This window comes from Micropterus dolomieu, unplaced genomic scaffold (genome assembly GCF_021292245.1).
Source record: "Micropterus dolomieu isolate WLL.071019.BEF.003 ecotype Adirondacks unplaced genomic scaffold, ASM2129224v1 contig_4346, whole genome shotgun sequence".
Lineage (NCBI taxonomy): Eukaryota > Metazoa > Chordata > Actinopteri > Centrarchiformes > Centrarchidae > Micropterus > Micropterus dolomieu.
In genome coordinates, this window is record NW_025733336.1 from 637 (window position 1) to 993 (window position 357).

General features: G+C 42.0%; 1 non-coding gene across 1 annotated transcript; it reads left to right on the forward strand.

The window, feature by feature from the left end:
- The first annotated feature begins 3 nt into the window (after positions 1-3).
- Positions 4-76, forward strand: trnar-acg. Its single transcript has one exon. It is a non-coding gene; the product is annotated as a tRNA-Arg (tRNA).
- The last annotated feature ends 281 nt before the right edge of the window (positions 77-357 follow it).

The following is a 357-nucleotide window of genomic DNA, read 5'->3' on the forward strand; positions in this document are numbered from 1 at the left end:
GCAGGGCTAGTGGCGCAATGGATAACGCGTCTGACTACGGATCAGAAGATTCTAGGTTCGACTCCTGGCTAGCTCGTTCTGCCCTTTAGCTTGTAAATTGCTCAAGCTTCAACAGCAATGTTCTGTCTCTATATACCGTGTGTCATGGTACATTTACATGTGAATGGAGCCAAATCAAAGAATGCGGCAATGATCGGGACCCAAGCGACTCGTGAAAAACCCAACGTTTGAACTTTTCAGAGGAGAACAACAGACGCAGATCACTTAAGAGATTAAAGTAATGAAAGAATTTGGATTTGAAGATAATTGCGGAAACGCAAACTTAATTTTTACAGCATCAGAGAGTGTAATTTTATG